Source organism: Heloderma suspectum, chromosome 2 (assembly GCF_057233095.1).
Source record: "Heloderma suspectum isolate Gila_16-S chromosome 2, 16-S_ref, whole genome shotgun sequence".
Lineage (NCBI taxonomy): Eukaryota > Metazoa > Chordata > Lepidosauria > Squamata > Helodermatidae > Heloderma > Heloderma suspectum.
The window spans coordinates 175915644-175940096 of NC_139459.1; the positions used below are offsets into that span (position 1 = coordinate 175915644).

Genomic DNA, 24453 nt, shown 5'->3' on the forward strand with positions numbered 1-24453 from the left:
TCCCACCCTCTTTTTACAGAATTGGATGCTCCACTGAGCCCCTTAACATGCTCCTATCCAGAGCCATTGCTCTTCAGGAGGGAGAAACTGGGACTGTCATACAGCGAGGTGCCTATTGCATTCATGACCCTTTCTCCTGTCAAAATTCCCTTCATGCCTCGTTAGCGTGGCCTTCACACTCCAGAGACAGAGAGCAGCTAGAGCGGAAGAGCAAGCAATCGCCTTCCAGCGCTGGGGACAAAACCCTTGAGCTCTGCCTCAACCCCCCCCCTTCCCTCCAGACCCCAACATATTCTTCTCCACTCCACAAAGCCCCACCCCCCTCCCAAAGCTAAACAGAGAGCCAAGGATCCCAGGTTCCACCGGCAAGCAGGAAATGTGTTGGTACAAACAGTTTGCCCTCCAGGGGCATTGATTTAATAGGTACAGTACTTTCCCTCCTATAATTTTGGCAGTCATCCCAATCCAGAGAAGACTAATTGCACGGAAGTCTTATTGATATTAATGAGGCTTAAATCGTGAAATAATGGGTTCCAATTATTTCAACGGGACTTCATCACAGTTACGCACCACCGCCACCCGAATTGGAGCTTTGTCTAAAGGGTACCAGTGCGGACAGAATTTGTACAGCAACAGGGCTGATTTACCAATGGTACCCCAATCGTGGCTGGATTCACACATGTAACCAACACCCGCAAGGTCAATTTCCTTGTGATGACTGGGTCCTGGAGACTTCTATAAGAACACAGGAAGCTGCCTTATTCTCAGTCAGACCCTTGGCCCAGTTTCAAAAGCCCTCTGTGTGTGATCAGTTCAGACCTCTAGCAAGAGCAATCTGTCCCTTCCCTGGCAGCTCAGTGGGTGGGAAGGAAGAGGGAGAGGGAGAAAAGGAGCTGGCAGAAAGAGAGAGAAAAAGAGTGGCAGAAAGCGAAAACGGTGGCCCTGACCAGCAGTGGTTTTGTCCCCCTCACCACCACTGACATGCACCCAACAAATTACCCTCAAGGGAATGCAGCCCCTGACAGAGAAAAGGTTGCCACCCCTGCCTTCAAGACTAATATTGTGGTATGCACTTTTTAAGGCAGGAGTCTACTTAGATGCATGAGGGGAGGGAAGGGGGAGAAAAGCACTAGGATATCCTTGAAATGCCCCCATTTCTTGTCAGCCTGTTTTTTTTTGTCTTGCCAGATTTAGAATGACGTCACTTTTGTCCTCAGATCAAAGCCCAAACCTGTTTTAGTTCTAGTGGTTGGATGTGACATCCTCTAGGTGACCATGATGGCCCTTCCTTCCTGCCTTCCTAGTTGCTTATTGTACTTATATCCCATCCTTTCTCCAGAAAGCTCAACGTGGCATGCATGGTCTGTATCTCCCCCACCCATTTTATCCACACAACAACCCTGTGAGGTAGGTTAGACTGAGAGGTTGTGACTGGCTCAAGATCACTCATGAACTTTGTCACCAACAAGGCTGAAGTTGGTTACTAGTTCCCAGTTCCTTATTCCTAGAATCCCCAGCTCCTTATTCCTACATTTGGCCTGGGGTCATCACACATCCTAACACATAGTGCAAAAACAACACTTGTGACTGGAGCAGAGAGAATTCTGATGCAACTCGAAGGTGAGATTCTCCCACATCATGGAGGTGTATGATTTGGAATAGGCCAAAGCATATTTTTTGGTGCAGGGCCTATACATTTAATTTCCTTATCTGTGCTGGTTGTGCAACTCTGTGTAAGTGGGAACTGATTAATGAGGAACTGGGAACTAATTAGTGTTCGCTGTAAGCGGCCATGCCATGCTAGTGCTAAAACAGGAGTAGGCAACCTGGTGCCATCCAGATGTTGTGCACTACAGCTCCCATAATCCCTGGCCATTGGCCATGCTGGCTGGGGCATATGGGAGCTGTAGTTCAAACCATCTGTATGGCAATAGGTTGTCTTCTCCCAGGGGTAGGCAACATGGCACCCACAGGCACCAGTGCATCTCTGACACCTTTTTGGCAGTTGCCCTCCCCCTCTCACTTTTTTTTGTAAAAAAAAAAAAAAAAAGGCTTACTGGCTCACTTCAAGCAGTGCAGGCTTCTAGTTGCTTCCATCTTCTTTTACCATAAAAACCATTCCTGGGCCACACAGGAATGAAGATGGCAGGTGGGCTGCAGGCGGATGTGTCCATCTGCAGCACACCCATTTTGTGGTGGTGCCCAGGACAGTTTCTCAAATTGTCAAATGTACCCACGGGCCCCCAAAAGTTGCCTAACTCTGTACTAAAGGGAGACTTAGAAGAGCAGGACAAGCATGTCCCATGATGACAATACAGGTGCAGAGGCACCCTAGGTCAATCTCCAGTACCCTTTCACTCAAAGGGTGGTCAGACTACCCATTGTAGACCCAGCAGTGGGCATGTTTTATTCACAAACACTCCTACCTGTGGATGTTTAGCGCTCAAGACAGCATCTCAGCCACCACTGGGTGTGCCTTCAGTGACAGATGATGCTTTCTGTCCAAGTAGAAGGCCAACAGACCTGTGATCTCTCTCTTTCTTTTCTTCCTTGCTCAAAGTGACGTAGGAAGCTGAAGCCGCATTTGTGCAGCCAGTCGTGGGTGAGTCATCATCAAGAATCTCAGGAACAGTTCCATAGAATTTCTGGCTCCAAACTTAAATAGCTGGCGATAATATCTGGAGGCAGCTGCATCTTACCCAGGAGTAAAATGTTCCAGTTTTCTTTTATGGACATTGTGCATTTGAATTCCCAGCAACTCAACCAGCTCCTGCCTCAGGCTTTTCTTTAACCTGTTGCCCCTTCTTCTTTTCAGTAAATCAATTATTTTGACAATAAGCTTGCTAAATGTCTTGCAAGGAGTGACAGGGGTCTATAATTCATGGGTGCCAAAATGGTCACAAAACATAAAAGCCAGAAAAAAAGGAGGAACCTGTTCCTTGCTCTCAGCAGCAACCGAGTTGTCAGTTACCAGACCCAATTTTTTAGGTGCCAGTCGCAACTGGGTACCTAGATTTTTCACCCCTGGATTTTTGGCTTTTTACCCTTGAACTGACAAGTTTGCAGGGGATTTAATTATAGAGATGGATGACTTTCTTAAGGGGTGCCAAGTGCCTGAAATGATAAAAACCTATAAATTAGTTCTGATTTCTTTTCTTTTATATAGTATTATATAAAACAGGATTACAAACTCCCAATGACTGTTTAACTCTGTGCACCCAACTTCCCAGCCATTGGCTGAGTGGCTATGGTGTCACATAGAATGTTCAAGGCAAAAACAGTCAACAATCGATGTTTGCAGATATTGCAGTTTCTGGTTAGGAAGGGAGAGGTCAGTTTTTATCTGGCAAAACCCACATACGGCTAAAAACAAAGGAACTGTGTGCTCCTTGGGTAGGCAGAGAGACCGAGGCCTCTGAAGCTGAATAAGAGGATGCAGGAGGCAGGGCTGGCATCAAAGGTAGGCATGGTTGGGCACCTGGCAAGGGCCCACATCCCAGCAGAGGCCCACTGACAACAGCCCCATGGACTTGCTCCTCCTCTTCCTGATTGCAGCTTGGTTGATCACCTGTCTCTCACTCTGGCTCAACAAGGGTGGCAAGAAGGAGCAGCAGCAGATGCCTGTCAAGCAAGGAGGAGAAGGAGGAGGAATGGTGGTGGGAAGGTAGACTTACTGAGGGAGGAGGGGGCCCATTGAGGTGCCTTGCCCAGGGCCCTCAGCAATCTGGAGCTGGCACTGGCAGGAGGCAGGGAAGTTAAGGGAGAGGGAGTCCGTATGCAGAATGGCTAAAAGAGGGGGTGGAGAGTAGGCAGTGGGTTGAAAAAGAAACCCACGGGAAGGAGAGGTGGAAGAAACAAAGGACGTGTTGAGGGAAAGAATTACTATAAAAGAGGGCCTGTGGACTGAAGAGGCTGAAGGCTGTTGGCAGGAAGAGGACAAGAACAGGAGTGCTGAGCAGACACGGTGGTTGACAGCTGGGAAGCGGAATGAGAAAAGGGCCAAGAGACAGGTTGTCTGAAGAAAGCGGAACAGCTTTGTAGCGGAACACTGAGGAATGGAGAAGGCAGAGGCCTGAAGGAGATGGGGCAGGGGATGCATGGAGCTCAGGAAAGGAGAGACTAAAGAGAAAAGGAAGCAGAATAAACGGGTTGGGTAGGGAGGAGGCAATGTTGTGCTTTTGCAGGTGCAACCCAAAACATTGTGCTGACTGACACAAAGGACAAGATCGCACAAACACACCCCTGTCCCGCTCTGTTACATCTATAGAATCTGACTGGAATGGCAGTTGAATCTGACTTCAGCCCTGGCAATGAGACTGCATCCTGCATGCACCTAAAGGGCAACAGGCCCATGCAGCTCTGTCCCCCCACATCTGGCTGCCATTTGCACACTGCTCCACCTGATGCCTGCTCGCTGCCCGCACTAACAGATGCTGCAGTGGAGCAGCAGTGACCCCTGCGTCACATGAGCAAAACAGTGCATGCGCACCAGGGATACATGCGGGACCTCCTGGCCCAGCCTGGTTGCCCGCTTCTGTCCCTGCTTGCTAAGTCAGGTGCCTTTCTCAACAGCCCCATCCAGCCCCACCCAAGCATCACCACTGCCACGATGCTGGCTCAGGAGGATGGAAATGTCCCAGGCCCTACAGGGGATGTCCAGGGCAGGGAGCACACTGCCCCTTGACATCCACTGCCTGAGGTGACTGCCTTGCTTTGCCTAATGGTAGGTTCGGCCCCAAGCTTTGGACAGAAGAAGCATGACCAAGCAAGGAAGCTTTGAGTATGAACCTACCCATATACTGTGCTCATCATCTGAGGCCCTCCTCTAAGTGCCTCCTCTGAAGGAGGCTCGGAGGATGGCAAGGGAGAGACCTTCTTGGTGGCACCCCCCCCCATTACGGAATGATCTCCCCAGCAAGGCTCACTTGGCACCAACATTGTCATCTTTTCGACACTAGGTCAAGCCTTTACTCCCAGGCATTTGACACATATGATAAGGTTTTTAATGTGTCTTGGGATTTACTGCTGATTGTTTAAAATTGCTATGTTTTTGTACATTGGTTTTATACTGTTATTATATTCTGTTTTAAGGGTTTTAATCTTTGTAAACTGCCCAGAGAGCTTTGGCTATTGGGCGGTATTGAAATATAATGAATGAATGCATGAATGAATGAATGCATGAACAAATGAGGGAAAAATGGGAACCAGGAATGCCAAAGAGGTAATTTGGAGCAGTGAATAGGTGGATTTCATACCTTGATATGAATGAGCTGCAGATTCACCAGCAATGGAACATTCACAAGCAGTGCAGCTTAGGAACAAACTCGACATGAAGTCAAATGTGTTAACCATACACATTTTTAAAAACTGTGCACATTTTAAAAAAGTAAATAACAGCTGCAGGGGAGGGGGCTGATAATGATTGGGATTACAGCAGGCGGGGAATAGGGGACCCTTCCTTCCTATGCTGCAACCTCGATGAAAAACCCTCCTCTGAAGCTGCTATTTTCATTGGGAGGGGCTGTGCGTTGCTGGAAGCAAGCAGAAACAGATGCAAAATCGAAGAGGCCTTCAATCAGGAGACTTGAGTTTGTGTACTGCTAGGGAGGGAGTGGAGAGGCAAAAGTCATCTGTGGACCAGAGTACTTTTTCACCTCCCCTTGCTCCTGTACTTTTAACAGCAGCTTAATCTGCAGTCATTGGCAGACAATCAATGTTTTTCTCCTTATTTTTAATTTATTACATTTGCATCCCACTGTTCCTCTGATGAGCTCAGAGTGGCATATGAGGTTCTCCTCCACCCCACATTTTGTCCTCACAATAACCCTGCGAGGTAGGTTAGGCTGAGGGGGTGTGACTGGCTCAAAGTCATGGGGGTAGCTTCATGGCTGAGTGGGGAATATCCTTGCCATGAAAAGCTTCACCTTCTGATTTCTGCACACCAGCCGCTGTTAAAGACACAGGAACAAGCTAGGCCTCTTTTTGCTCATCATTTAGCAGTCCTAGAAAATGAACTGGCTTTTTGGCTGTTGCTTTCTAGTTAATAATTTCCATTGCATTTTACCCCCAGTCCTAAATGCATTGCTTAGAAATTCCATAGAAATGAGCAGGACTTAACACCTATGTAAAATGTTCAGAGTTTGGGTTATCAGTATAGAAAATGTTTTACTTTACAGTCTTTGGTTCTTTCTAAATCGGTCTTTTTAACCAATTCTTTGGGTTGTGTCCAGTGTTAGTCCTACTTAGAGAAGACCCACTTAAATGAATGACATTAGACTCCTATTGTATACATATAACCCTTTATATTTTAACAAAAATAGACTACACATCCAACAGCATTAAAACAGGGTATGTCCACAAACTGGTAATCATACAGAAAAACAATATAGGACTCTTCTCAAGTCAGCATGTTGAAATAAATAAAAGAGGAAGAAAACACACAACAATCAACCAGGGGGGAAAAGGGCTAGAGGATGGAGAACAGGATCTTGAGCGCTTTTAACAAATTAGTCAGATTCCCTGTAGTAATCTTACAGCCCAATCCTATGCCTGTTTACTCATAGAATCATAGAATAGTAGGGTTGGAAAGGGCCTACAAGGCCATCGAGTCCAACCCCCTGCTCAATGCAGGAATCCAAGTCAGAGCATCCCTGACAAATGGCTGTCCAGCCTCGTCTTGAAGGCCTCCAGTGTGGGAGAGCCCACCACCTCCCCAGGTAATTGGTTCCATTGTCGTATTGCGCTTACAGTCAGGAATTTTTTCCTGATGTTCAGCTGGAATCTGGCTTCCTGTAACTTGAGCCCATTATTCCGTGTCCTGCACTCTGGGAAGATCAAGAAGAGATCCTGGCCTTCTTCTCTGTGACAACCTTTCAAGTACTTGAAGAGCACTATCATATCTCCCCTCAGTCTTCTCTTCTCAAGGCTAAACATGCCCAGTTCTTTCAGTCTCTCTTCATAGGGCTTTGTTTCCAGTCCCCTGATCATCTTTGTTGCCCTCCTCTGAACCCTCTCCAGTTTGTCTGCATCCTTCTTAAAGTGTGGTGCCCAGAACTGGACACAGTACTCCAGATGAGGCCTAACCAGTGCTGAGTAGAGGGGAACTAGTACTTCCCAGGATTTGGAAGCGATGCTTCTATGAATGCAGCCCAAAATAGCATTTGCCTTTTTTGCAGCCACATCACATTGTTGGCTCATATTCAGCTTGTGATCGACAACAATTCCAAGATCCTTCTCGCTTGTAGTGTGGTTGAGCCACGTATCCCCCATCTTGTAACTGTGCATTTGGTTTCTTTTTCCTAGGTGCAGAACTTGGCATTTGTCCCTATTCAATGTCATTCTGTTGTTTGCTGCCCAGCGCTCCAGTCTATCCAGATCACTTTGAATTTTGTTTCTGTCTTCCAAAGTATTAGCTATCCCTCCCAATTTTGTGTCATCTGCAAATTTGATCAGCATTCCCTGCACCTCCTCCTCCAAGTCATTAATAAAAATGTTGAAGAGCACTGGGCCCAGGACTGAGCCCTGCGGTACCCCACTCATTACCTCTCCCCAGTTTGAGAAGGTACTCAGAAGTACTGAGAAGGTACTCAGTAGTTAAGTTCCATGTGGTTGGATTTGCTTTCTAGTAACTGTGTTTAGGATTGCAGCCAATCGTCCTGATCCAGCTGAAGTGAGCCATGACCCAGGTCACAATCCTATGCACACTTTCCTGAGAGTAAGCACCAGTGAACACAATGGGACTTACTTCCGCATAGACATGTACGGCAGGATTGCAGTGTAAGTCCCACTAAAAGCAATGAGACATGGAAAGTCAACTGCAATCACTTGTTCCATTGTTTTCCATGGGACTCAGTTCTGAGTAAACATACTTGGGATTGTGGTGGGAGGTCCCACTGAGTCCAATAGATCGAACTCCCTAGGAAGCATGCTTACAATTCCCACTTCAATTATGACTTACCATAGATGCACTCCAGCATTTCAGAAAGGGAAATCAGTTCATGTTTGTAACACACACCTTTTTGTGTGGGTTTTTGGTGGGCCTGAGCTTCGCACCACCCCCAGCAGCATACACAATTGCACACTGGCAAATACTCTACTGTGCTCCATGTATTAGTCTACTCTGGAACAGCCTGTTCTCTACTGCTTTGTTACTGTGGTTATTAAAGTTATACTAGGGAGAAAAACATAGTCTTTAAGGTACCACAAGACTCTATTGATATTGTAGGTCAGTTATCAACAGTTCAAAAAACACACTTAAGCAATTGCAGGGGGTTGTACCCAAAGTTAGTCTAACATCGCTCCAGTTCATTTCAATGGGTCTACTCTAAGTAAGAGAGAATCCAGGCTGTGAAACGGCATGGTGCTTCGGGTTGCATCCAGTGTTAGGCTTACTTAGAGTAGGCCCACTGAAATCAATGGGACTTAAGTTAGACCAACATTGGATACAACCCTTAGCGTTCATGCACTTGGATTAGAGACAAGATGCATCCACTTCTTCAATCCGAGATGGAGAGAGCAATCCTATATGTGTCTACTCAGAAGTAAGCCCCATTGAGTTCAATGGGACTTACTCCCAGGTAAGTGTGTATAAGCAGGACTGAGGAACCTGTGGCCCTCCAGATGTTGTTGGATTCCAACTCCCATCAACCCCACCCAGCATACCCAATGGTCAGGGATGATGGAAGTTGTAATCCAACAACATTAGAGGTCCACAGGTTGCTGACCCCTGGAGTATAGGTGTTCTGCCTTAACAACTAGGAGCCCTGGGGAAACTGAGCTGTGAAGAATGACAACTTTTGCATTGCGCACTAACAACAATGTAAGAAGGCATCCCCCAAAGGCAAGAATAAAGAAAGTGATTTAACAGGAACAAGTGAAAAGAAGGAGTGAGGGAGACAGAAACAGGCGGAGGGAACATCAGGGCCAGCTCCATTTGGACAGCCCCACCCCACCAGGAGATGCCAGGCAAAGCAGGGCCATTCCACCAGCCCTGCTGAAAATCTGCTTAATTTGTTCTTTTTCCCTCCTCAACTCCTTTTCCTTGTGTGTTGTTGCTATTGTTGTTTTTTAATTGTGAGCCTGCAGGCAGGGACGGACTTATTTTACTGCCTGATTGCAAGCTATTCCAGGAGGTTTTTTTGGTTGAGGCGTGGGATTTTTTAAAAATAAAAAATAAAAAAAAGGAAATTAAGTTGTCTCCAATAAATAGGGAGAGTTGGGGGAGATGGGATCAGGGTCAATGGGACAATATTGTTGCAACCAAGTGGTTCCATTAGATTTGGGGAGTTGGTCATGCATAACTATAGTTGGATTAGGGTGCAATCCTATGCATGTTTCGACAGAAAAAAAGTCCTACGACTCCCAGCAAGCCCCAGCCAGCATGGCTTGCACCCTTGGGGGCTCTGTATATTCACAAAGATCTATATACAGTCAGGGCCAGAAATATTGGAACAAGGATAACTGTTTTGGCGGTTGGCCTCTGCACACCATCACACTGAAGTTAAAAGGAAACACACCCAGATGGGAGCGAAGTCAGGGCTTTCAGCAGTAATGCAAGAGGTTTGACACAAGTGGGGCACCAAAAATTCAGGAAGGACAGCCAGTGGCATGCACACCCCCCCATCATTGGTGGCTCATAAGTAATGGAAGGAATGGCTGACAAGCAGCTGCATGGCCAGGTGTGGCCTGTTTCCTGGGTGCCCCATGACCAATCAAGCAGATAAAAGGCCTGGAGGTGGTTCTGAGGGTTACATTTGCATTTGGTAGCTGTTCACTGGAACTCCCAACATGAGGTCCAAAGAGATGTCCATGCGAGTGAAGGAGGCCATCATTAGGCTGAGGAAACAAAATAAACCTATCAGAGAGATAGCAAAAACAGTGGGAGTGGCCAACACAACAGTTTGGAACATCCTGAAAAAGAAGGAATTAACTGGCAAGCTCAGCAACAGCAAAAGGCCTGGCAGACCATGGAAGACAACTAAAGTGGATGACCGCAGAATTTTACTCATGGTGAAGAGGAACCCTTTCACAACATCTAGCCAGGTCAAGAATGTTCTTGCGGAGGTAGGCATGTCATTGTCAACATCTACAGTCAAGAGATGGCATTATGAATGTAAATACAGAGGCTTCATAACAAGGTGCAAACCACTGGCAACGCTCAAGAACAGACAGGACAGATTAGCCTTTGCCAGCAAACACTTAAAAAAGCCTGTCCAGTTCTGGAATAAGATTCTTTGGACTGATGAAACCAAGATTAACTTGTACCAGAATGATGGGAAGAGAAAAGTATGGAGAAGGAAAGGAACAGCTCTTGATCCAAAGCATACCACATCATCTGTCGAACATGGTGGAGGCAGTGTTATGGCATGGGCATGTATGGCTGCCAATGGAACCGGGTCACTGGTGTTTATTGATGACCTGACTGCTGATAAAAGCAGCAGGATGAATTCTGAAGTGTCTAGGGCTATACTTTCTGCTCAGATTCAGCCGAATGCTTCAAACTGACAGGACGCCGTTTCATATTGCAGATGGCTCATGACCCAAAACATACAGCAAAAGCTACCCAGGAGTTTCTGAAGGCAAAGAAGTGGGATGTTCTTCAAAGTCAGTCACCTGATCCCCACCCAATAGTGCATGCTTTTCACTTACCGAAGAGAACACTGAAGGCAGAAAGACCCACAAACAAGCAGCAGCTGAAGGCAGCTGCAGTCAAGGCCTGGCAAAGCATCTCGAGGGAGGAAACTCAGCATTTGGTCATGTCCATGGGTGCCAGACTTCAGGCAGTCATTGACTGCAAAGGATTTTCATCCAGGTATTAAAGGCGATCCTTAAGTTTGAAAGGATGTTGGTTTGTTTCATTACTTATGAGCCACCAACGACAGGTGTGTATGCATGCCACTGGCTGTACTTCCTGAATGGTTAGTGCCCCACTTTTGTCAAACCCCTTGAATTACAGTTGAAAGTCCTGACTTTGCTCCCATCTAGGTGTGCTTCCTTTCAACTTCATTGTGGTGGTGTACAGAGGCCAACTGCCAAAACAGTTATCCTTGTTCCAATATTTCTGGCCCTGACTGTATCTGTGGCCTATATATCGCAGGCATATAACAGCACCTTCTCCTCAACACAGCAGTGCACACTTCAACTTACCTTGGCCATCATGCATGGAATTGTATTACACACACACACACACACACACACTCGAAATTGGAATGTGAGGCATTACTTTGGGTGCCACAAATACTGGAGGCAAAATTAGCTTGTACTAACAACAGGGCCCTGGGGGGTGATGGCTCCTCTTTTATGGAATGCTTTCCAAAGGGGAAGCTTACCAGATGCAGGGCTATTGGTCCCTTTGGAATGGCAGGGAAGATGTTACTCTTCTGGTGGGATTGGGCTGCTGAGAGATGCTAATTAGTTCTGGATATTACCACCTACTTTTGTGATGCATTTTCTTATTGCTTTATCACTTTGTTTTTTAAAATGGTTTCTAGATGGGTTTTTATTCTTGTTTTTTTCTTATATGATACAACTCACCCCACCTCCAGGAGAACTTTGATTAGTAGGAAAAGCATGAGAAAACTTTATACACACAGAGAGAATATATATATATATATATATATATATATATATATATATACTCAGAGAATACGCACACATAGTCTGTCTCTCTCACTCATTGACTCTCTCACACGCACTCACAGATTTTCTGTTCCTGGTCACAACTGACCTGGAGTTGAGTGTCTTGTGCCTTTCTTATTTCCTATGCAAGTCAGAGTACAAGATGGAAGCCAAAAGAGCCAGACTAAGGATTCTGTGGAACAGGGATGCTTTCTGCAGGGATGCTGACCCCACACCACACTTTTCTCACAGGTCTCTTGTGCCGTTAACACTGTGTGACAAGCAGAAATTCCATCTATGAGGGGTTTCAGAGTATGTAATGATGGGAAGAATACACTTTTGTTTAACTGTTTATTAACTGTCTTAATTTTTATTACAAAAAAAAAGAAAAAGAGATCTTTCTTTCTTTCTTTGAACTACAAAGAAGAGGAAACAAAATTACCTTGATGGTCATCCCTCTGGACATCCAGGTAGGTTATGTATAAACATAATCATTTGAACTTTATTCTGTAAAGTGCTATGCACACTGATGGTGAATAAATATTTATTATTTATTTATGATTACATTTATATCTCACCTTTTTTCCTCAAGGAATCCAAGGTGGCGTACATAGACCTCCTCCTCCTCCATTTTATCCTCACAACAACAACCCTGTGAGGTGTGTTGGGCTGAGAGTCTGTGACTGGCCCAAAGTCACCCAGTGAGCTTCCGTGGCCGAGTGGGGACTAGAACCCGGATCTCCTGACTCCCAGTCCAACACTCTGTTGGATGCGAGGAATTGAGAATGGGGGAAGAGGATTACAGATGAACAGGTTGAACATACAAGGAGAGAGAATGGGGAGAAAGGGTAAGAGGATAACTAGACAGGTGGGGTGCAAGCTTTCTGGAGATAATGAGGAAAGTTTTATGCTGCTGTTAAAGGCAGAGGAAGCCACCAGGGAAATATGTTTTCAGCTCTCAAGCGCCGCTATGTGGTAGAGTGAGGCGGCTGTCTCAGGCGGCAGACCTGGAGCACCGCTCCAAGGCAGTAAATTATCTTTTGTTTATTTTTTTAATAAACAGGGTGGTGGGTTCAGGGAAGAGAGTGGGAGAAGCCATTTGGATGTTTAGCCTTCAATGTCAGAAATGCCTTGGGCCAATCTTGGCAAGCCTGGTTCTGAAATAACGCCCATCAACAGCAACAAGAACAAGGCAACCTTGGAGAAGGCTAGGACAGCTTGCGCAGGCTTTGGAATGCATCTCACTGTTAAGTTTGATGGGCACAGACTGCTGATGCCATTGCACCCTGTTATGGGCAGTCCCAGAAGCACAGGGTGGGAATCGGGAACAATAGGAAGATAATGAACAGGAATGGCTTAAAAGATTAAGCTCAAATTAGGAACACTTGAGAGATGAGTATCTCCCACTTCTTTCTGACAGAATTAGGCACAGTTTTCTCCTCCGTTGCTTTCTGGCGAGACATCACAGGCTGCCTGCGATTGCCTGCGCAGAGTCCTCTTCCGTGTGCTTCATCGTATTTGGGACACTGAAGCAGGAAGCAGTTCTCTGTTCCAGTCGCTCCGCTGTCACTCGATTACACAGTGCTCTCCTCTCGATAAAAGTTTGGGGAGTAGGTGTGGAGCCCCGCACGGGCCACTAGGGGGCGCCACTTCACTGCCAGACAATTAGCTCATCTCAGTTGTGGGTTTTATTGACGTGTGTGTGTGTGTGTGCGCGCGCGCGCGCGCGCGTATAAATCACAGCATTGTGGTTTGGGAGTGAGGTAGAGCGTATGTGTCTGTGTGTGCGCATGGGACTGACAACTTTGTCACTTTACGAGAAGCAGAGGAGAAGGTGAAAAATGTATTTGTGTGCCTAAACAACATGAAGGAACCTGAAGAGAAGCTGCCAGGAGTGAATTTACAGAAGGGGGGAAAAGAGAAAATATGGAGTGGGAGGGTGGAGGAGAGAAGAAAAACAGGAACACAGAGAAGAAATCAGAGGGGCTTTTGATGTGATGATCCCCTCTGGACACCCAGAATCTACGCAGCATAGCGCAAGGGTGGGTTGGCTCCTTAAGATGTATACAAAGAACTATGTATGTGCAACCACACTCTCTTTACCCTAGGACAGAGCCCACTACCCAAACTGTCACAATCTAGCCTTCTCTTGTTCCGTTACCCCTGCCCCCAGAATACAGTGCCTTTCAGTCTTGTCTGCAAAAGACCCCTCCCTGTGGGTTTCTCCACCTGGGAGACTCAGAACCTGTTGCTGTCAGAAAAGAGAGCCTGTGGGAAGTTCTCATAACCCTATTATTGGTGCCGCAAACCCCCAAGAAGCTGGGTGTTACCATGGCAACTCTGCAACACATTAGCAACATTAGTGTCAGGTAACTCAATGGGCCACGATGGATGTGGGGCCTAGCCACACCCAGCAAAACACAGAGATAGAGGTAGCCACATGTAGCAAAGGAAATGGGCATACAGCACACAGCTGTGTAACTATACACAGCAGGAGAAATACAACCACTGGTGGCACAGTTGACACACACAGGTAACCAAGTAACGTCAGTGAGTCACTCTGTCACAGTGGCAAGGTACAGGGCCACAGAGACACTCAGCCATGTACAGGTGCCTCGCCCAACACATATATACGTGGCAAGATTCACATGCCCCACAAGGTGCGCGCGCGCGCACACACACACACCACTGAGATCATTGCACACAACTGTGCACCACGCCATAGGCTTCATGATGGCGTCAGCAGCAAGATAAATTCCAATGAGGTCTCGCCCCAAAAGCAATTTACATGCAGATCGCCATAAACAAACATGCTCAGCTGCACAAACCTACCATGCCACGCATCCCGAATTGTGTGTTCTGAGACGCCAAGCTGTGGGAACACCCTGCTTGCATTTGCAGAATTGCAAAATGAACAGTCATAATGTGATGCATATACCCAGCCCGTGCCCAAGAGGCAGAAATGCAAACATGGATACGCACGCAACCAGAAAGCAGACTGTAAGCAGATGGTCACATTTTATGAACACACAGGGTGAACGATTCATTCTGAACGTCATGACTCCTAAACATGCACAGGCACACTTGGAAACATATATGTAGACCCTGAGATACAAGTGTATAAAGTGGACACAACCAAGGCAACTTAACCCATGACAGAGTGGAACCCTTCTAAACCTAGGATTCTATGTTATCCTCCTATGCATACATATGCCAGCACATATTTACAGAGGGACCCCATATGGCCGAGTATTGGGATATTACACCTGTCCTGAAAAACCTGCACTGGTTGCCAGTTGCTTTCTGGGCTCAGTTTAAGGTGTTGGTCTTAACCTTTAAAGTCCTAAATAGCTTAGGAGTATTAAGAGTATTAGGAGAGGCCCTTCTGAGGGCATCACCACCTGTAGAGGCCCATTTGTCAGGCATCCGTGAAAGGGCTTTCTTCTGTGTTGCCCTCAAACTCTGGAATGTGCTCCCTGAAGAATTACGATTCACTCCTCCTTTCCTGGCCTTTACAAGAGGTGAAAAGACGCACATTTAAAATTTAGCCTTTTAAAATGTGTGGTTTTTACTGTTTTTAATATTCTTGTTTTTATTGTTGCAAGGTTTTGTTCTTTTTAATTGTCATACACTGCCTTGATGGCTTTTTAGCAGATAAGGTGGTATATAAACAACAACGACAATAATAATAATAATAATAATAATAATAAATTAATTAATATGGGTCAATGCCACACTCACCCACCGGCAATTGTCAGATAAATTACACCTCATAAATTTCTCTAAGAGTTTTACAAGTTAAAACATCATCATTATCATACAAAGAAAACTGCAATAAACTCAATAATATAACATATTTTAAATGCTGCAATCCTATACACAGTGTCTAGGGAGTAAGTCCTATTGAGGTCAGTGAGACTTACTTTTTAGCATGCATGCATAAGATTGCACTTAAAAGTCTGTGAGAACAGGAAACTTGTAGCCTGGTGCCAAAAGGATAGCAGTGTGGGTGCCAGGCAAGCTTCCCATGGGATAGCATTTCAGAGCTGGGGTGGGGGGCACCACCAAAAAAGCCCTCTCTCTTGTTGCCACTCTCCTAGACTTTGAATGAGGATGCACTTGAAGAAAGGCTTCTGTGGATAACTATAAATTATGTGCAGGTACGTATGGGAGGAGCCTTTCCCTCAGGAGAGACTGGCTGCTTTTGGTGGCGCACAGACCAAACAGCGTGAAGCCACTTATACAAGGACTGAGAACTGGTGTGTCTTATTCAAGAACTTTGGAGAAATCATTGGCCAGGATATCCCAGAAGAGCTGCTTCAGCTCATATAAGGAAGCTGGGCTAGGCCTCCTTTTGGATCCAGCCCAATACGTTTTGCTGCCTGAGGCAGAACAGCAAAAGTTCGGCCCACCTCCTCCCCCCACCCTGCCTCCCCCCAGTCAAGTCTCATAGCACCCAAGCCCAGTCAAACCATTTTGTCATCTGAGTCAGAAAATACCAGCAGCGCCTGTCTAGGAAGACAGTTAGAATACATTAACACCACTTATCAATTTGCTGCTCTTTCATGACACCCCAAACCAGCTGCCTCAGGCCAAAGTTCCACTGTTTACCCTTCTCCCTCCTCAGTTGTTTCCCCTGTCCTGAATTTTACAATCTAAAATTTTGGCTTCTTGTATGCTGTAAAGCACCATGCCTATTGATGGCACTAAAGGGAGAGAGAGGGAGAGAGATCCTGGTCCTTTACTTCAATATTTACATTTACTTTGCTTTTAAGAAAACGTGTTACATTCGGATGGCACAAATACCTATATATGCAACTGCCAAGTTTTATAATTTTCCAAATTCCAAATTCACTATGTTGTAGGGAAAAGATGCCAAAACAAGGAAACCGTCCCCCTGAGAGGATTGCGCTCTAGTATTTCATGCAAATGTAGTAGACCTAAAGCATTAACGGTAAAGAAATAGGGATTTTTCATTGGAATCCCAGTGTGACTCCTTAATTCTCCCACTACTGATCTCCTCCTTTTAATAACAATAATCCTTACTGAACTCTATCCTATGCTCACATGGCACTGTACAATAGCGGGGGGGGGGGAGGGGGGATACATCTTTTTGTTCCTAGACAGCACTGCATCCTTCTCTCTTTTGAAGCTTATATCTTTGCCTGACTTTTAACCCCTTGATCTAAAATTTGCTCCAGGTAGCTTCCATCTCAGCTTGAAGATTTATGGAATGTTGCATCCTAAGATGTGCAGCCATTTTAAAGCACAAGGTAAATGGAACATTTATATTAGTCACTTGGGCTAATATAATTTCCCTTCACTAGGCAGTCCAAGGACCAGAACAGCAGGGTCATCTAACAACACCTTGGGGAAATGTCAAATCAGACTGAGCTTTAAGCAGGGAAGCAAAATCCATCATAGAATAAGAGACATTACATCATGGGGTACTTTAATCTAGTCCCCCTGACCTTTGACTCTTTCCACACCCATCTTCACTAATTACTTAAGACTGCAGCTAATTTCTCATGTCTATTCTCCTTGGGCCAAGCATGCTTTTGACTTCCTTTCTAACCTCTCCTCCAACGTTTGCAATTAGCTGACCTTTTGTTTCAAATCATGCCTTTGCCATGCATTCACCAGGTGGCCTTTAGGCAACCACTATCTCTTAGATAAGAGAAAAACAATAATTTCTGAGAGAGCTAAAAGTGGGTTGGAGAAAGGTTTCGCTTCCAATGGTGTACACACCATAGTTGGTTCTGGTTAAACAGGTTTGTAGTTTTTTCTAATAACACAAAACCTGCCAAACTAGTTTACCGGAAGCAAATCTAGGATGAGTGCATACACTGTGAGTGGTGAACCCTCTTTCAAACTGCCTTCAACGTTCTGGAAGAAAACAACAACCAACTATTGTCTGCCTCTGGCCTTAAACTTCATTCCCTCCCCTGTTTGCGCTGTAATATGGGGATCATAATACAGGCCTACCTTACAAGATTGTTGTAAGGATTATTGAAATAATGTATGTGAAGCACTTTTTAAAGCACTTTAAACATTCTAAAGTGCTGCACAAGTGTCCGTTATTGCTACAACTGCTGCAACCACCATAATCACCACCACCACCACGATTTTGTATTCAAATATTCATTCCTGTCTCAGCCCCAGATTTTGCAAAAGAACTCAAAGTTCCAAGCTTGAAATCCTCTCCCTCCCCTCTAGGGTTATCAAAAGCTGTGGGGAGGGGAGGGGAACCCATGATCTTAAATAGCCATGTTGGTCCATAGGGCTAAACATCCAAAATCTACAATAGGGCTGCTTATTACATCCCATTACGGATGGCACTATCACTGGGTAAGCCCCCAGTTGCACATGATGGGGGATGGGAAAAGGTTGGGGGTGCTACGGAACTCAGTTGGTACGGGGGGCAGGGCACGGCAGACAGCCTGCCCAGGACTCCTATGAATCTGGACCTGGACTTGAGCACAGCACAGGGGAATTCTGCACAACGTGAAGAAGTTATTTCACTGGCTTTGTCTTGAATCAACTGCCGTTAATGAATTCCAGCAGATGACCTTGCATCATCCAGCGGGCTGATTCACATATGTATTCAGATCCTTCTGTGATGCTTGATTACTTTGCACTTGCTGCCTGAAAGCGCTGAGTGTGAGAACTGCTGAAAAGCATCGCCGGGGAGGCAATAGAAAAGTTCTGGTTAGATCTGTGGTGGCCAATTCACATGTGCAAAGGCTCGTGGGTGGGATGAAACATGCATGTGTGAAGCAGCCCTGGGTGGTTCCAGAGACCAAGTGAATGACTCATTCATTCCGCTCTGCTGCTATTTTATCAACTGCTATAAATCCCCCTCACTTAGTGGTCTCCCCTGCCCCGACTGAAAAAGCCCCAGCTTCTTAAGCCTTGTTACATAGGGAAGTTTCTTCACACTCTGTATGTCCAACACATGCTGCTCGTCACAAGTAAGGGCTTGCTCCTTTACCCTTGCTCACTCTTAGCGGAAGTGTGAGTGCAGCTGCACCAGAGCAATTGACAGTCACCCTACTGCTGTTTCAAGGATGGACAAGCCTGTCCCTGTGTGCAGCACCCTTTCCAGAAGGCTGTTCTAAGGGAGATGAGGGGGGAAGCAGGGTTGTTCCACCAGCCCTGCTGAAAGACTACTTCATTTTTTCCCTCTTCCCTCCCCATCCCTTTTTCCTTGTGTGTCATGTACTTTTCGATTGTAAGCCTGCGAGCAGGGACTGTCTTCTTTTACTGACAATATGTAAGCTGCTCCAGGAGCCTTTTTGGTTGAGGAGTGGGAGAAAAAAATACTTTAGGAGCACAATCCTATGCATGTTTAGACAGAAAAATTCCTACAACTCCCAGCATTCTCCAGCCAGCCATACTGGCTGGGGAATGCTGGGAATTGTAAAACTTTTTTTTCTGTCTGAACATGCATAAGACTGCACAATCAATCAATCAATCAATCAATCCAAGCAGGGTACGCAGTATGTGTGGGTTCCTGTTGAGTAGCAAGGACAGTGTGTGAACAAAGAGGGCCAATCCAACCCACTAGGTAGCCAAGCTTGGGGCAACAGAATGCTAGTGACTCCAGTGTAACTGGGAAATTCCTCAATGGGGAGGACAAACCCCCTTCTGTTCTAGAACCTTGTTTGTTTGTTTGTTTGCAAACTTTATATACTGCCCTTCATCTTATGGCACCAGCGCGGTTTACAAAACATCATAACTTAAAAAAAAATCCTAATAAAAACACAACAGAATAAAACCACAGGGACAAAAGGCAGAAGATACATAAAACAGGCCAGCTTCCCCCAATCTGGTTCCCTCCAGATGCTGTATACTACAACTCCCATCAGCCCCAGACAGCATGGCCAGTGGTCAGGATGATGGGAGTTCCAGTCCAACACATCTGGAGGGCACCAGGTTGGGGAAGGCTTTCATAGATTTTGACTTGGTGTCCAAAAGAATATAACGTCAGCACCAGTTGCACCTCCATAGTGTGTCCCACAATCAGGGTGCGGCAATGGAGAAGGCACTCTCCCTCATTATCATGTAATGTGCCATGTGAAGTACTTGGAGAGGAGTCTGAAGATTTTAAGGCATGGGCAGGCTGGTAGAGGGAGAGGCACTCCTTCAGATATTTGGTTCCCAAGCCACTGAGGGCTTTCTAGGGAACTACCAGGACCTTGAATTGGGCTCGGAAGAGAATAGGCTGCTCTTGGTACAACAGGCACTGAGATATGGGGAATATTATGTGTTGCCCCGCTCCCTGAGTTTTGCCTGATTGCATCCCCTTGTTCTTCACTGTGCATGGAATGAACAGCATCCATTCACTTCCATGGAATTGGAAAAGTGGCTGCAATTAGGAAAGCCTTAACGGGACAGGGGAGAATGCACATTCCCCCACCACTCCAGACACAACTCCCCCTCCCCACTGAGGAGGAAACAACAAGATGGGATTGTGCAGGGAGCGGGGGGAGCAAAATTAATTTTCACCTGGAGTGACAAAATAGCTTGAGCTGGCTCTGTGTGTGAATGAGCTCATAGCCTACTTACTGAACACCAAGGAGTCTAACTTCACTGCACCCCTCTGCAATTGGAAGAGAGAGAGAGAGAGAGAGAGAGAACAAACATGATCGTCTATAGTACAGAAAGACAAGAATAGCTTGCCCAAGATCACCCAGGGAGCTGGAGTCAAGGCTGGAGGATTGGTTCCTGGTCTCCTGAGTTCCAGGAGAAAACCCATGCTCATTCTGCCACCATTGATTCCAGGTAAGTGAGCTGCAGGTAGGTCATTGCTCCATTCCCTACATCCACAGTTGATTCCACTTGAAACAAGGTTCCCCAAGACTGAATAACTCTGAGTCCGTGTGTGCACGTCTGTGCAAGGATGTGTCTGCTCAGGTGAAATGAATTCTAGCATTTCCTACACACCTTCCACTGGAGGATCCTAGAGCACCAGACTGAGTAGGAGATGCTTCATAAGAGCCTAGGAAGCTGTCTTATACTGAGTCATCCCCTTGGTCCATCTAGCCCAGTATTGTCAAGGCTGACTGGCAGCCATGGCTCTCCGGGGTTTCAAGAAGAGAGCTTTTCCAGCCCTACCTGGAGATGCTGGGGATCGAACCTGGGACCTTGTGTGTGCAAAGCAGGTGCTCTCCTGCCACTGAGCTATGGCCCCTCCCTCTAGATAGACCATTTCAGGGAACATAAGAGTCCTGCTGGATTGGGCCAGAAGTCAATTGAGCCCATCATCCTGTTCGCACAATGGTTAGTCAAGATGCTTCAGGAAAGCCCATAAGCAGATCAAGAAAGGAATGGATTGCATCCAATGTGAGTCTAACTTCAGTCCCATTCATTTCAATGGGTCTATTCTAAGTAGGACTAACACTGGATAGAACCCAATAGCCTTTCCCTGATGTTGTCCTCCTTAGTGTATTCAGCAGTTCACTGCCTCTGAACATGGAGGTTCTGCTTAGGTACCAATCATCATGGTTAATAGCCTTGGATAGATCTATCTTCTATGTATTTGCTAATCCAAGAATGGGGAAAGGGTGGCCCTCCAGATGTCAAGGGCCTACAACTCCCATCCTCCCTCGCCATTGGCTATGCTGGCTGGTGCTGATGGAAGCTGCAGTCCAACAACATCATCTGGAGGGCCACGTGTTCCCCGCCACTGGTCTAATCCCCCCTGTAAAGCCACTTGTTCCAGTGGCCATCACATTGTCTTGCAGCAACCAATTCCATAAATTAGTTGTGTGAGGAAGTGTTTTCTTTTGCCTGTCCTGAACTGACTGCCAATCAATTTCATTGGGTGACCCTATTAGGGGAGAGAAAGAAATCTCTCTCTCTCTCTCTCTCTCTCCAAGTTCCCTGTGATCTTTCTGAGCTGTGTTAATTTAATCCCTGAGTTTACGGGATGCACTCATGCAGCACACACACAAGTGTAGGGGTGTGTATGCATGCACATGCATGGGGATTGTGTAAGAATCACTTGGGGCACATATTCAAGACCTCTTTACAATAAGTTGTTGTAAGACACTTGAGCCACCCTTTAGTTCATTTGATCAGAATGATTCAAAGGACAGACCTACCTGTCCTCACTCAGCGCATGTTTAGTTTGACACATAGCCTCAACTCTACCACTGGAATTGTGAGAGAACAGAGGGGCAGGGAACTGGAGGACCTCAGCTTGTTGCACGTTGGAGCCTCACCATCTGCCACCAAGGAAGCTTAATTCTTGGAGCAGAAAGCGTTATGCAGTTTACACACACGTGTGCTCGCACCAAAAACAATGTAAATATTATTTGATCTAATAAATCATTCAGATGTTATTTGTGCTACACAAATCCCATGGAGTATCAGCAGAAGTGGTAATAGCTACTTAGTAGATGAGGTCGGTTGGTATTCTGTCCTAATTGCAAAACAGTATGACAGAGGGGAAGGTGGAATTGGACTCAAAGGAGAGTCTCACAGGGGAGGAGATGGAATCTTGATAGGGAAGGGAGTGTCAAGGGGAAAGCCTCTCCCTCTGGCCCCTGGGAACATGTCACAGTTCTTTAAAAAGCTTTCCCCCACAACCCACAAGGACTAGCTATTCTGAGATGTCGATTGGATTTCCCTGGATACCCCACTGACTTTTGTCACTGTGGTTCTGCAGCAAACAATGGTCCTTGGTGATAGTTATCCTGGATTCAATAATTCCATAATTTGCAGTAAAAGAGTATGTGATTTTCTGTACAAAAAGAGCCCCGGGAAAGTTATTCATGCGTATATGCATGCAGTATGTGCATACACACGTGCACATGCACACACAATTGTAACCATGGAAAGTTTGTGCAAAGGCATTGGAGAGAAGAACCCTATATGCTAAACATGTTTGCTCATGCACACAAAGGCTCATGCACATGTCTGCCCATGCACACAAATGCTTATGCACATGTCTGCCCATGCACACAAATAGGGCATGCATGATACAAATCTAGAAATAAATGAACACATCCACACATGCCCATCTATTCATACATATACATGCCCAAAGACCCACAGGTCAAAATATATACCTACCGTTAATATGGCACACAAACAGGAGATATGCATGAATTAGCACACATGAATGCACTTGCAGACATCCATGGATATGTACCTTTCACAGGCACAAAAGATGCAAGATCATACAGATGCATATATTACACACATTCACACTCTTGATCACACGTTTTGAGCACACGTCCATGTTGAACAGGTACTACGTGTACTGATATGTTCTGTGCAGGGAGAGAGACAAGCACAGCTGTATTGTAGTCAATCTCTGCCTCTGTGTGTGTGTGTGTGTGTGTGTGTGTGACGGAAAGAGACAGACAGACATTCAAATATAGGGGAATGAGCTTGTCCAAGCCCCCAGGCATCTCAGTGCATCAAATGCACTGAATGGAGTATCAGAAGCCTTTTCCTGACTGTAAAGAAATTCATGTAAAGTGAATTTCTGTTCTATTATACAGTGTTGCCAGTGTCTCTTATCTGTTGCTCTCACTTACACACCTGAAGCACACTTGCTATGTCTCCCTCACTGTGCCATCCTCCCCCCACTCCCCTGTCCAGATGGAGCATTACCTTGTCCCACATGGTCACACTTCTGCCTCCTGTCCCAAAGATATGCCTAAAGTTTCCAGGCACCCAGAGTCAAGAATAGAATCACTTGAGCTCTGGTCCATCTAGCAGCGTGACCCTCCCATTTCAGGATGAGCATCTTGGCCCATCCCATCCATCCCTGAATCCCAAGCCTTGATACATTGCATCTCACTCCCCCATCCCATCCTTGCATCCCACTTGGTCCATCCATTCCTGCATCCCACTCCCCATCCCTGCCCCAACGATTAACCCCATCCATCCATCCATCCAACCCACCCCCTTGCTACCACCCACCCCCATCCTACCTGGGGGGGAGCTGGGTGTCCCTCCCCCACCTGGAGCTGGCTGGCGGCCGGCTGGGTTCCCACGTTACAGCTTGCCACGGGGCACAGGGTGGGCAGCTCGGGATGGCTTAGCCATGGCACGGAACTGCCTGCCTCTGCGCTCCCCGGCAGAGAATCTGAGCGCTGCTGCTTGCACTGGCAGAGAGCCCAAGTAGCGGAAGACAGGGGCGGGAGCGTCTGCTAGGGGGGTGCTGAGGGAGGAGAGACCCAGAAACACATGGAGAGCCTAAGGCAGGGGACATGTGATTGAGAGAGAGGGGCGGGGGGGGGGGAGAGGCAGAGAGTATTTGTATCTTTCAAAAGCAGCGTGTCTGTTCACCACAGTGTGTGCGCGCTTGTGTGTGTGCTGTGCACATGCACACATATCAGCACATATGGGAATTACATTTAAGTCACCGTGCGTGTTTTGTGTGGCTGCATGCCTGTGGGGCTCTGTTGCATCTTACCTGCGCAACGTTCATGTGCTTGTCTTTGCAGTTTATACAGCAAATTGTTGGTGTGGAGTTTTGTATGTTGGTAAGTAGCATTTGTAGAGCTGCACGGGATTGCAGGAAGGTTTCAATTTGCTCTTCTACTGCAGCTGTAGAAAATGACCAATGGGTACACGTCTTTGCTTATGGGTCGGTAGGGTTTGGGTGCAGCCATGTGTATTTGTGCCTTTTCACGAGAAAGTTGTGTGTGTGTGTGTGTGTGTGAGAGAGAGAGAGAGAGAGAGAGAGAGAGAGAGAGAGATTGGTGTATTTTTTTGCGTTTGTGCCTCAGCTGGGATCTCAAATGTGTCACCGTCCTTCAGAGTATTGGGGACTATCAAAAGTATAGGCAAGTTCTGGGGCACATAGTCATATGATCC

The 24453-nt window shown here is 46.3% G+C and overlaps 1 protein-coding gene across 1 annotated transcript in view; it reads left to right on the plus strand.

The window, feature by feature from the left end:
* LOC146353374 (synaptonemal complex central element protein 1-like) overlaps positions 1–24453 on the plus strand; it is a 615017-nt gene that overhangs the window by 346918 nt on the left and 243646 nt on the right. The gene's annotated exons all lie outside the window — the stretch shown is intronic.